The following is a 13,838-nucleotide window of genomic DNA, read 5'->3' as shown; positions in this document are numbered from 1 at the left end:
TAATGAGGTGGACCCTTTGCCCCAACAGCCTTAGCCTGTGTTAAAATGAAAATAATCAAAATAATGCTGACAAGGAAGGTTCTCGTTATGATGCACAATTAGCCTTTTTTCTGACCTATTGAAGGAAATAGGGAATGTGCTCAGATAATTTACTTTTCTATGTTCATAATTTCCCGCTGCCTCCGGCAAAGAAAAGACAACCATGACTTTCAGGCCTCTATTTAGCACATCTGTGCATATTTTACTCGTTTTAAACCCTTTCTGTCTAATTTCGGAAGACACTATTTTCTGTTGTTTGAGATTTGAAGAAAGGGGGAAACTGGTGACTTGTCAAACAGCCAAAGGTCCACTGAACCCTCTACCACCCAGTTCGATGCACAGGTAATAATTACCATATTAGAAACGTACTAATATATTTTATCCACCAAAGAATGATGCACAGTGGAGTTGGCACTGCAGTGATTCAAGCTGTGATCTAGATGTTTACTTCAAGGTAAGCCACTGACCTAGTATGCAGTAATAAACACACTCAAGAGTCCCACCCACTCTCACAACTTCAAGCTGCTTAATGCTGCAGGCCCATTCATTGTCCCCCTAACGCCTTCATTGGATTTGCAACAATTGACCTGCAGGATTAATCATATCTCCCAGAAGATATGTTTACAAAGTAAACTATCCTATAGTGATGGAGTGCATGTGACTTAGAGATTACACATTCACATATGTCTGCAATAGGCAGACGACCCACGCAAGGCATCTCAATGGAACTGCAGCAATGGAAGACAGATGTCCCCCCAGCCCCCCCCCTCCCAAGCTTTCTCAGCGTAACTGCAGCAATAGCAGTATATTTATTCTCTCCGAACTGCAAGGTGAATTGCAGCAGACGCACGACCTAACCTGCAATGTACCAGAATATGAAAAGGTACCCTCAGTGTTTTTAAATGGACAAAAATACTCATCAAAAGGAGGGAGAGATTGGGTGTGAAGCTTGGGGCGGGCATAAAGGTGGTGCTAAAGGCAGAACAAGGGGCGGGGCTACATTTTTTACCTTTCTAAGGTTTTTATGCAATAAATATGCATGCATTGTTAGAATATCAGATGTATCTGTCCATTAGCCTTTTACACTAATAACCATTTATATAGTACTTACTAAGTGTTTATTACTACCCAAAGTAACCCCTTTTTAGCAATCTTAAAAAATGAAAAGATCGAGAAAGAAACAGTAAGGTTGTGAGTGTGTATATATATATATATATATAAAGCCTGCTGTTCCCTTGAAACCCCCTCTGGCCTCTTATTTCTTCACAGAAATCGTCCTTCATATATTCTGCGCCTGCCAGAGACGCAGTAAAGATGGCCCTGCCTATCAAGAGTCCCAACTCCAATCTGGCGTTTTCGCTGCTGCAGCGTTTGCAAACATTGAGGTATCAATAGAGTTGGTGACCGCCTGGACCCTCGGATGTGAGCAGGATGATGGAGGTATTTTATCTCGATTGGGCGACATGCCTCGCATTTGGCAGCCCCAACCTGCATTGATTCCGAAGGTAAAACAGCTTGGCAGTTTTGGAGGGGGCCCAGGGGCACGCTAGTGAACATTGGGGAGCTGTGTTGAAGGAGTTTCCACTCACCTGTATGCCTGCACAGACCTACAGTCTTGGAGCTGCTCGCCCACGCCACCGACCCGGCATCTACGACACAGTGCATGCTGGGATAGGTAGTTCCCTGAACAGTATACGAACTACCAAGGTATGTCTACAACATTAGGGGGAGGAGCATGTAGCTGCAGACGACTATTTTAAACAGGATTGAGTTATTATTTGAAACTGACTATGGTGATGGGTACTGAGGAAGGCCAGAGAGCCGAAATGCATTTACCGCCGCCACTGCCTGCAATCCAATTAAAGCCTGCTGTTCCCTTGAAACCCCCTCTGGCCTCTTATTTCTTCACAGAAATCGTCCTTCATATATATATATATATCCACCAAATCGGCTTCGTTTCGTAACCCCCTGGCGCTCTTTCCACCGGTGCGGTACTCCTAAGCAGAGCCCCGCTTTTGTTATGTATCGTCAACTCCCTTTTGACCGTGAACAAGCAACTGTTGTTGTGAAACGCGTTGGTGTTGTGCTGGTGGAAAGTTTGGAGCTTTGACGAATAAAAAGAAACTGGAAAATAACTATCTCCGGGAGTGCGGACTCATTTCCTTGGTTAAAAGGGAGTTGACGATATATATATAATATATATATATATATATATATTACCTACTGGCGGTCGCCAGTAGGTATATATAGTTAGGATTTTTTCTCTATGGGTTTTTTGAAAATTCTATGTCTAATAACTTTGCCGTTTGTGGACGGAATTGGCTGAAATTTTCAGGAAAATGGCACATTTTGTTTCTGAGCAGCCTTTGAAAATTTGGGGGGGGTTCGTCAAGGGGGGGCCGAGAAAAAAGGGGGGTCCCAAAACGCGTTTTTCCCATGTTAATTTCCATAGGGCGGTTGGCCTCACTTTTAGCCCGAACGGCTGAATGGATTTGCACGAAACTTGGCAAAATTGTAGGGACTGGTAGCCCGATGTGCCTTTTGTAGGTCTCAATATATGTGCTCCAGTGGATTTTGAGAAATTAACGTTTAAAAAAAGATATATATCTGTAAGCGCGGACCAGGCAGCGGTCTGGTTCGCGGACTTTTCGCGCAACGGAGCTTTGTGAAGCGAAGCTGATTGGTTCTCCGGCGTCTGTCAACATTCCAAACAGTCCGTAGCGGCCGCCATCTTGTCTCTCGGTAGGATCGAGAGACAAGAGGAGGTCAAAACAAAGGGGGAAATAACTATAAGGGGGCATAGTAGATCCTCGCTGACCCCCTAGGTTTGATGTGGAGGTTTTAAAAGGGCCCCGCGGGGCAAAAAAAAAACAAAATAATAATAATCGAACGGCTGAATGGATTTGCACGAAACTTGGCAAAATATTAGGGACTGGTAGCCCGATGTGCCTTTGCTAGGTCTCAATATATGTGCTCCAGTGGATTTTGAGAAATTAACGTTGAAAAAAAGATATATATCTGTAACAGCGCTCCGCTTCGCGTACTTTTCGCGTTACGGAGCTTTGCGAAGCTGATTGGTTCTCCGGCGTCTGTCAACATTCCAAACAGTCCGTAGCGGCCGCCATCTTGTCCCTCGGTAGGATTGAGAGACAAGAGGAGGCCAAAGCGAAGGGGGAAATGACCATAAGGGGGCATAGTAGATCCTTCCTGACCTCTTAGGTTTGATGTACCATTTTGCCAAGTTTGGTGTAATTCCGTTCAGCCATTCAGGCTGTAGACGTATGTAAATGTCCTATGGAAAATTGCATGGGGAAAACACATTTGAAAGTGTTGAAATTTAGAACCAATTAAAATGTTACTTTGGTTTTGTATTTGTGTGTGATGAAAGTTAATTGGTTATGTATATATGTCAAATGAGAGGAAACCACAGCCATTTTGTGATACTACTGTCTGAGGTACATTTGTGAGGAATTTTTGGTGGTGAATTTCTGGTGTTTGATTTACACAGTACTAACACTTCTGCTACTTTTAAAAAGGTGAGTTGTTAATTTGTAAGGGGAACTATGTTGTACACTTGAAGATAATTTGAAAAATGTTTTCTGTTATTTATTTGCAGTCCTTCTGTTATACTAAATACTTGATGAAGTTAGTTTTATATTATGTATTACTAAAAACGATAAATGAAAGTGATTATTTTTTTCTGCAATTTACAGCAAGCAATTTCAAAATAAAATGGCTCACAATGAAGAGACCGTGGCAATTTCTTTTGAATTGTCCACTACATTGATTGAAATTGAGAGCACCAATAATGAAATATTGTCACAAGGAGGACATGACTTGTATGATTCCATTAGATTGATTGAAATGGACAGCACCAAGAATGAAATATTGTCACAAGGAGATGACTTGAATGATTCCACTACATTGATTGAAATTGAGAGCACCAATAATGAAATATTGTCACAAGGAGGAGATGGCTTGTATGATTCCATTAGATTGATTGAAATGGACAGCACCAATAATGAAATATTGTCACAAGGAGGAGATGACTTGAATGATTCCACTACATTGATTGAAATTGAGAGCACCAATAATGAAATATTGTCACGAGGAGATGACTTGAATGATTCCACTACATTGATTGAAATGGACAGCACCAATAATGAAATATTGTCAGAAGGAGGAGATGACTTGAATGATTTTTTTGATCAATCTCTTGATGGCGAATTTATCGAGTGTTTGGAGACCATAGAGTTACAAGAATCATCATTGCAGACTTTTAATGAGGAGATTCCAGATGAGATGATTGAAGAGGAAATTACTGATGAGGACATGTTACTAGTTGTTTCAAATTTAGAAAATTCTGAAGAATAAATTTATATTTAGAAATCAAAAATTGTTTGAGACATTATTCATTTTTATTTTTAATTTATGAGGTTGTAGCGAAGTGATTGTAGTATAAAATGAGACTTATAGTATAGAGTGCAACATTTTTATGTTACATGGTAAGTTTACTCATATTTACTTCCCTTCTGCCACTATATTATCTCCAATGTGTATTTGACATGTCTTCTTCATCTCCGGCCTCCTTTCTCTCACTGTGTGTCTCCGATGCATCTTATCGCTGGTATTTTGTGTAATTACAGAAGAGAGTAAAATAAAATAGTTCGGAACGTGAAAAGGGGGCAAAGTAGAGTACTCCTCACCCCCTAGGCCTTTTTAGGCGGTCCCAAAAGGATCAGTTTCTGCTTTCCTGAGAGATTATGGTATGAGTTCCATATACCACAATAACTTGCATTACAACATGCAAGATATCTATCTCCTATTACCAACTTTTGGAGATATTCGCGCTAAGCGCGAATATCTCCAAAAAGTAACACCTGCCCTGAGCAGTTCTTAGCCATGTTATCCAATGGGAGGTGGATAACATGGCTAAGAGTATTAGCTCGGTAATGCATGAATATCGCTGAGTTTTTAGCGATATTCATGCATTGCGGCCGTTTATTATCGCATTTGCGATAAACCTTGATAATAGTAAGGTTTATCTTCGATAATTTCTGACGATGCTTAGTGGTAAAAAATTGGTTGGTAAGCATCGTTAGCGATAAATATCGCTTAACTTTGGTAATATGCCCCAACGTCTGTTAACGTTCGATTCGAAGGAAATGAGGAAGTGTTGAAAAACATTGTCTGCGCCATCTTGCCTTTTTTTAAATGCCACACTTTTGTCGTGCACGGCAGCCATTTTAGATGTCTTGACCAGACCCACTCTCTGCACGCTGTCGATTCGTAGCATGGCTCCTCACCCTCGTAAGCATCTCCCCCAGGCACTGGTCACCACCGCTCTCTGTCTTATGCATGGGCAATAAACCTTCCCCCATCTGCGCTGCTCTTCCCTGAGAATCACACTCTGTGCCCGCCCGACACCTCCCTTTCGCCCTATTCACTACCGCACCCTCTGACACTCCTCTTCCTCTGTGTCCGAATGTCCAGGCCGGTCCTAGGCTATCAGCTAGCCCTGCAGATGTAGTTTATGGCCCCAGCTGTAAAGAATCACCCCTCTTCAAAGGAGTTATAGTAGATCAAGGCCCACACCCGATGTGATCCGTCACAGCACACGCGTTCCTACTATCTGAAAACCATCCTGTATTGTGATTGGGGAGGGGACCGAGCCTGAAGCGGAAGATTCCAGGAATGACTCTTTGTACATCAAAGTTTTTACAATTATGTGTCACATTAAAAATATATAGCACTCCAACAAAGTAGTAGGAATATAAAACTTTAATAACATATAAATATATACAACAAAACAAAAACAGTAAAAACATTTAAACAACGAAGAGACCGTGGCAATTTCTTTTTAATTATCCAATAGATTTATTGAAATTGACAGCACCAATAATGAAATATTCTTGTCAGTAGCGGTCTGTTGTGCGAATAGTTCCAAGGCAGCAGAACGCGCTGAAATCTAGATGGCACGAAAGTGATGTCTAGTAAGTTGCCGCCCAGCAAAAAACGGCGTGGGGCGCCGCGGGGGTGAGTGAGTCCAGTAGGCACCACAGCTATTCTTACCGGCATTGCAGAATTACTGCTGGGGACAATGCCTGTGCTGTAGCAGGGTCACAGCAGAAACAAAAAGGATTCTGTTGAAGATGTTGTTGGTTTCAATTTGAAAACAGTTCTGGTGTCAACTGCTATGCTAATGTAGTGGTTAATGTTTTGTTTTCTCTAGAAAATGTAAAAGAGGGGGAGGCAGTCCAAAGTTCCGTTAAAAGGGCAAAGGAAAGGATCGGTGGTTTGAACTATCAGTCAAAAAGGGGAGGGGGTGCAATAATTTTTCCTACCGGGTCACACTGTGCTTTCACCGGAAGTGAGGTCTGCAGGATTGTAGTAATTCAAAGTGAGGCTGGCGCCAGCATGGGAGCGCCGACGTCCCGCGGATACAGTTTCGTCACTCCACGGGCGATCATGGCAGTCATTCCCCATCGGGGGTCGGAGACTCCCGCGGCTCCTCTAGAATCTTCAAGGTCGTGGAGGACTACGGTGGTGGAGTCAACCAGTGACCGGGCCATTTCTTTATGTTGGGCCCGCTCTTGCCAGGTCGACCGCCATTTTGAGAGTTCGGCAGCTACCGGCGATCGCGGGGTCACATGAGCGGACGGGCTCCACCCTGCCGGGCGAGGCGTTGCAGCATGGCCACAGTGGAAGAACCGTTATCTAGGTCGTTCCGAAACTGTGCAGCACTGTAGTTGTTAGGATGCCACCGCCTGGAGCGCTGAGGGTGCAGCTGGGAAGCCTCCACCTGGGGAGGCGGGAGAGGCCTGTTCGCACCGTCTCTCCCTCCCAGTGCACCCCACGGCGTCTCGCTTGAGATTTGTTATGGCCGGACCAGGCGATGAGGACGAGGGGGGGGTCGGAGGCATGTGCAAGACATCCCCCTCCAGTGTTGTCGCAGCCATTATAAAAGAAAGAAGTGTCCCGTCCGTCTTCGGGCCGGGCTTCCGGTGGATGTCGGCCGGACGCCCCTGGCTCTGGCCCCATGAACGGGTTTCTTGGTTTATCGCCTGCAGCCGGATCCCGTCGGCCTCGGCCCCCCGACCGTTGGTGGTCGGACCGGAAGAGCATGTGGCGGGACTACCTGCAACTCTCAAGGGCCACCGCGGCCGGACTGGGAGAGAGAGGGGAGGGTCGAGGAGACATTCCCCCCCCCTGCAACTGTTCAGCGTTGTAAAGGCAATCCCCTGGCCGGGTCCCGCTGGTCTCGGCCTCTCCTCCGGCTACACCCTACGTTAGGATCTCCTGGCCGAGGCGTGGCAGCAGGACCTGCCTTATATGGGCTGCTCCCGGCTGGGCGTAGCCGGAACCCTGCCCCACCTTGGAAGTTTCCAGAGTGGGGGTGGATGTTCTACTGACTTGCATTTTCCCTAGTCTATCGATTTTTTTGGCGTGGCAGGCGGTGGGACAGCGAGGGGTGATTTGGTTTCTCTTACTGTTTTTCTGGTCTCTCACCACTGGCATATTTTAACGTTTTCTTGTTTCTAGGACATTAATAGGTTTTATCATTACGTTATGTTATTGTTTCTTTGTTCGTTGTTTAATAAAAGTTCATGTTCATCAGTGGCCTACTGATTTTCGTTTTCCTATTTTTTTCTTTCCAGGTTGTTTCATGGTAAAGTTTCTGTTAACAGGATACAGTGATCACTTCGTTATTATTGCATATGTCCTTTTCACTAGGGGTGCTCTCTGGTCGGGCCAGATGACGTATCTCTAGTAAATGGTCCGGGTGAAAAAGGTGCATCAATCAGTGGGGAGTAGATAGGCATGACAGATTACAACGGGGGAGAACGGTCCGCATTACGTACCCTTTCACTACTTGCAAAGATTTTCCTACGTTTATTTGCAAACAGGGAATACCTCCAAAAAGAACTAATTCCCAAACAGTCAATGTTCGGACAATCAATCAATCAATGAGGAATGAAATAGGTACGACGTGTTAAAGGCTTGCGTTACCTACCCTTCACTATCTGCAAAGGGAGATAGAATATTCCTATTCTTCCTCGTTTGCAGGTAGAGAAGATCGTTAAGAGAATTAACTTCGAACAATTCAATGCTCGATTGAAACAATCAACAAGGGGTACTGTGAACACAAATGAACGCCGCTTATATACATACGCATTGCTATTTTCAACAGGTTGTTCCTAATGTTTCTATTTTAGCGAGGTCAAAAGAGATCCCATTAGTGGCCTACTGATTTTGCTCGATTCCTTTTGTTTTTTTACACGATTTTTCGCTATCTGCAAAGACTAAACAGAGTATTGCGACTCTGTGCTTGTTTGTAAATAGAGAATGAACCAAAGAGAACAATCAATCAAATGGAGAGAGAAGCAGGCACGACGGATTACAAAGGGGGAAAGGGCTGCGTTAACTACCCTTCACTATCTGCAAAGAGAGAGTACTCCTAATAGAAATGAGGGGTGGGGGGCAGCAATCAAAGCAGATCAGTGTGCATAAACACGAAAAAAAAAATTCTTACCACGTACTTGACATTCGACAGCTTATGATATTTGCTATTAAAAAACCATTGAAATTCACTGAAAAAACCATAGGTTATAGACCATATATAGTTAGGAATTAGCATTTACAAAACCTTGAAAATTCACTGAAAAAACCATAGGTTATAGACCATATATAGTTAGGAATTAGCATTTAAAAAACCTTATTTTACTCACACAAAACCATTGAAATTCCATATATAGTTAGTTGCACTAACTATATATTGCGCACCCGCAATCCACTGCTGATGATGTCACATATTACATCATTCATGACATGGTCAGTGACATCACTGATGACATCACTGATGACATCTCAAATGACATCACTGATGACATCTCACTTGACATCAATGATCACATCACTGATGATATCATTCATGTGACAATACAATGCATCTCCTCACATTTTAATATAACCTCTGTTTCACCCAGTGTTAAAAACAGAGTATAATTTTTGAAACCATTGACACACCAATACTAGTTACTACATACGTACTCACTGATTCCTACGTCTACACACACATTCACTCATTCACCCATACAATCATTCATACATACAATCACTCATGTTTACAACACAATCATATGCACTCATACACCTATACAGACACTCACACTCTGCCACTCATCCATGGAGTTACTCACACACCTAGTCAGTCCTGTAAAGAATCAATCACACTTCCATTTTCTACTCTATACAGTTAAACATAGAGCACCTTACGTTTTCAACCATATACTAACACATACTTACTCTCTTATACAATCATTGATACAAGTACACATTGATCTGTACAGAGTCACACACCTCCCATCCAGCCACACACACACTCAGTCTCCCATGCAAATACTTGGGCAATCAATCAATAACCCATATAGTTACTCATATAGCTACTGATCAACACATGCAGCAGTTTACAGAACAACAGACATAATGATGCACAAATTAAGACAGTTTAGTCACTAACCCATGCACTCAGTGAGACACATTTAATCACTCACTCATACATTCAGTCATGCACCTACTAAATCCTTCGTCCAGACACTTATACATCCACTCATTCTTCAATATGTAAGACATATTTTAACTTTACAGAAACATAGTCACTGGATGTTGTCATCAGTGATGTCATCAGTGATGTCATTTGAGATGTCATCAGTGATGTCATCAGTGATGTCACTGACCATGTCATGAATGATGTAATATGTGACATCATCAGCAGTGGATTGCGGGTGCGCAATATATAGTTAGTGCAACTAACTATATATGGAATTTCAATGGTTTTGTGTGAGTAAAATAAGGTTTTTTTAAATGCTAATTCCTAACTATATATGGTCTATAACCTATGGTTTTTTCAGTGAATTTTCAAGGTTTTGTAAATGCTAATTCCTAACTATATATGGTCTATAACCTATCGTTTTTTCAGTGAATATATATATATATATATATATATATATATATATATATATATATATATATATATATATATATATATATATATATATATATATTCCTTGTTTTTGCAGGCATGTCCTTGCTGCAGGGACATAATTCACTAAGATATATGCCAAGGATGTTAACTTGTGACCTACAGGGAAGACAAGTGTCTATGCAACAAAAACAGTATCCTACTGAGCTATCTATGTTAAAAAAAATCTCTGAACTACATGTTGCATACTATGCTTTCCAGCAGGCACAATGGCCCTCGTTGCAATTTTATTGTGAGTTGAACCTTAGATTAGAATGCACACAGATCTTTCTAGCGAGTGCATTAAACCACCAGAGTTATCCACTTTCTTGCTACTTATGGTGCCCCACTCTTACTTACTTGAGAGAAAGGCACTGGCTTTCTGTGTCATATGATTAGTAAATGCTTTAGCTGCAGAAAAGGCTAGCAATTTATCAGACACTCTTTTCATTCTCGACCCACCACAGGCATCAGTAGCTGGAAAAAAAATTTTGTATGTGTTTTGAAGATGCACAATATCAAGCCTTTGACTTTTACATAGTGCTCAACATCTTGTCTTGTGATATATGTACTGGAGAATTTGTGTTAAAAAGTCTAATGGTAGCAGTTCACAAATAGCGCTTTCTGTTACAGAAGCGTCATTGTAGCACCATGTTACCCTGAACTCTCACACCCTTGCCCATTAGATTTAATAGCCACATCTCTGCCCCCGCTGTGTAAAAACAAAGGCTAATCGAACCTCCCTGCAGCCCCACCTCTGCTCTGATGGCTTCCAGAGCAGCAATGCAGATCACTCTTGTACGAGCCCGGCCCAGGCTTCCACTGTGATTAAGAGTGGAAGCTGCTGCCGAGGTACGAGGTGTTTGATGACAGGAGCGCCACCTGCATCAAAGCTGGGCCCTCGTGAGTACCGGTACTCTCCTTATTCAAGGAAAAGTGCCGGTACTCGATGTGAGAAAATGAACAAGTGCCGGTACTCAGTACCGCTGAGTACCGGCCCATTTAAAGCACTGGGTACCCTTAAGTCTCTCTCTCTCTCTCTCTCTCTCTCTCTCTCTCTCACACACACACACATACATGCACCCACACACACACTCCTCTGTAGAAGGTGCATAAGCACATCGACCTGTCTTGGAAGCCGTGCCTCAGTAGCTGAATCAGCAAACCGAGCTGTCTTGGAAGCTGTGCCTGTATTAGGTGCATTAACACATATAGCTCTCTTGAAAGCTGTGCCTGCAGTATGTGCATTAACAAATAGAGCTGTCTTGGAAGCCATGAATGCAGTAGGTGCTTTAGCAAAGCGAGCTGTCTTGGAAGCTGTGACTGCAGTAGGTGCATTAACAAATTGAGCTGTCTTGGAAGATGTGACTGCAGTAGGTGCATTAACAAATTGAGCTGTCTTGGAAGCCGTCCCTGCAGTAGGTGCATTATCAAATCGAGCTTTCTTGGATGCGATGCCTGCAGTAGGGTCATTAACAAAGCGAGCTATCTTGGAAGCTGTGAATGCAGTAGGTGCATTAGAAAATCAAGCTATCTTGGAAGCTGTGACTGCAGTAGGTGCATTATCAAATCGAGCAGTCTTGGAAGCCGTGACTGCAGTTGGTGCATTAGCAAATTGAGCTATCTTGGAAGCCGTGACTGCAGTAGGTGCATTAACAAATCGAGCTGTCTTGGAAGCCATGACTGCAGTAGGTGCATTAGCAAATCGAGCTGTCTTGGAAGCCGTGACTGCAGTAGGTGCATTAACAAATCGAGCTGTCTTGGAAGCCTTGACTGCTGTAGGGTGCATTAACAAATCGAGCTGTCTTGGAAGCTGTGACTGCAGTAGGTGGATTATCAAATCGAGCTGTCGTGGAAGCCATGACTGCAGTTGGTGCATAAGCCAATCAAGCTATCTTGGAAGCCGTGACTGCAATAGGTGCATTAACAAATCGAGCTATCTTGGAAGCCGTGACTGCAGTAGGTGCATTAACAAATCAAGCTATCTTGGAAGCCGTGACTGCAGTAGGTGCATTAACAAATCAAGCTATCTTGGAAGCCGTGACTGCAGTAGGTGATTAACAAATCGAGCTGTCTTGGAAGCAGTGACTGCAGTAGGTGGATTAGCAAATCAAGCTGTCTTGGAAGCTGTGACTGTAGTAGGTGCATTATCAAATCGAGCTGTCTTGGAAGCTGTGACTGTAGTAGGTACATTAGCAAATCGAGCTGTCTTGGAAGCCGTGACTGCAGTAGGTGCATTAACAAATCGAGCTGTCTTGGAAGCTATGACTGCAGTAGGTGGATTAACAAATCGAGCTGTCTTGGAAGCAGTGACTGCAGTAGGTGGATTAGCAAATCAAGCTGTCTTGGAAGCCGTCACTGCAGTAGGTGCATTAACAAATCGAGCTGTCTTGGAAGCCTTGACCGCAGTAGGATGCATTAACAAATTGAGCTGTCTTGGAAGCTGTGACTGCAGTAGGTGGATTAGCAAATCTAGCTGTCTTGGAAGCTGTGACTGTAGTAGGTGCATCATCAAATCGAGCTGTCTTGGAAGCCGTGACTGCAGTAGGTGCATTAGCAAATCGAGCTGTCTTGGAAGCCGTGACTGCAGTAGGTGCATTAACAAATCGAGCTGTCTTGGAAGCTGTGACTGCAGTAGGTGGATTAACAAATCGACCTGTCTTGGAAGCAGTGACTGCAGTAGGTGGATTAGCAAATCAAGCTGTCTTGGAAGCCGTGACTGCAGTAGGCGAATTATCAAATCGAGCTGTCTTGGAAGCTGTGACTGCAGTAGGTGATTAACAAATCAAGCTGTCTTGGAAGCTGTGACTGCAGTAGGCGCATTAGCAAATCAAGCTGTCTTGGAAGCCGTTACTGCAGTAGGTGCATTAAAAAATCGAGCTGTCTTGGAAGCCTTGACCGCAGTAGGGTGCATTAACAAATTGAGCTGTCTTGGAAGCTGTGACTGCAGTAGGTGGATTAGCAAGTCGAGCTGTCTTGGAAGCTGTGACTGCAGTGGGTGCATTAGCAAATAGAGCTCATCTTGGAAGCCGTGACTGCAGTAGGTGCATTAACACATCGAGCTGTCTTGGAAGCCGTGACTGCAGTAGGTGCATTAACAAATCGAGCTGTCTTGGAAGCCTTGACCGCAGTAGGGCGCATTAACAAATCGAGCTGTCTTGGAAGCCTTGACCGCAGTAGGGTGCATTAACAAATTGAGCTGTCTTTGAAGCTGTGACTGCAGTAGGTGCATTAGCAAATCGAGCTGTCTTGGAAGCCGTGACTGCAGTAGGTGCATTATCAAATCGAGCTATCTTTGAAGCCGTGACTGCAGTAGGTGCATTAACAAATCAAGCTGTCTTGGAAGCCTTGACCGCAGTAGGGTGCATTAACAAATTGAGCTGTCTTGGAAGCTGTGACTGCAGTAGGTGGATTAGCAAATCGAGCTGTCTTGGAAGCTGTGACTGCAGTGGGTGCATTAGCAAATAGAGCTCATCTTGGAAGCCGTGACTGCAGTAGGTGCATTAACACATCGAGCTGTCTTGGAAGCCGTGACTGCAGTAGGTGCATTAACAAATCGAGCTGTCTTGGAAGCCTTGACCGCAGTAGGGCGCATTAACAAATCGAGCTGTCTTGGAAGCCTTGACCGCAGTAGGGTGCATTGACAAATTGAGCTGTCTTTGAAGCTGTGACTGCAGTAGGTGCATTAGCAAATCGAGCAGTCTTGGAAGCCGTGACTGCAGTAGGTGCATTATCAAATCGAGCTGTCTTGGAAGCCGTGACTGCAGTAGGTGGATTA

Source organism: Lissotriton helveticus, chromosome 9, assembly GCF_964261635.1.
Source record: "Lissotriton helveticus chromosome 9, aLisHel1.1, whole genome shotgun sequence".
Classification (NCBI taxonomy): domain Eukaryota; kingdom Metazoa; phylum Chordata; class Amphibia; order Caudata; family Salamandridae; genus Lissotriton; species Lissotriton helveticus.
The sequence above is the reverse complement of the archived record's forward strand: the minus strand, read 5'-3'. Positions refer to the sequence as shown.